A 259-nucleotide genomic window follows, 5' to 3' on the forward strand; every position below is an offset into this window, starting at 1 on the left:
GTCCTCCCGCCGGTTACTCGCGCGACGGCGCTCCGAGAACGCCGGCAAGGCTTCCGAGTGAACGAACGGCGACCTTCTTTCGCGGCTTACACACCGGCCGACAGCGTTTTTCTGTTTTCCTGCCTTACTAGTCGTCGTGTGCTACACCATCGAGAGAGGGTCGGTGCGCGTGGCCCAAGTAATCGTCCAGTGCGTCGACGTTGATGCGTGCGTGCGTGCTCGCGTGCCTGTCTGCCTCTCGCCTGCTAGCTTGGCTGCG

Source organism: Bombus impatiens, unplaced genomic scaffold, assembly GCF_000188095.3.
Source record: "Bombus impatiens unplaced genomic scaffold, BIMP_2.2 scf_0442, whole genome shotgun sequence".
NCBI classification, from domain to species: Eukaryota; Metazoa; Arthropoda; class Insecta; order Hymenoptera; family Apidae; genus Bombus; species Bombus impatiens.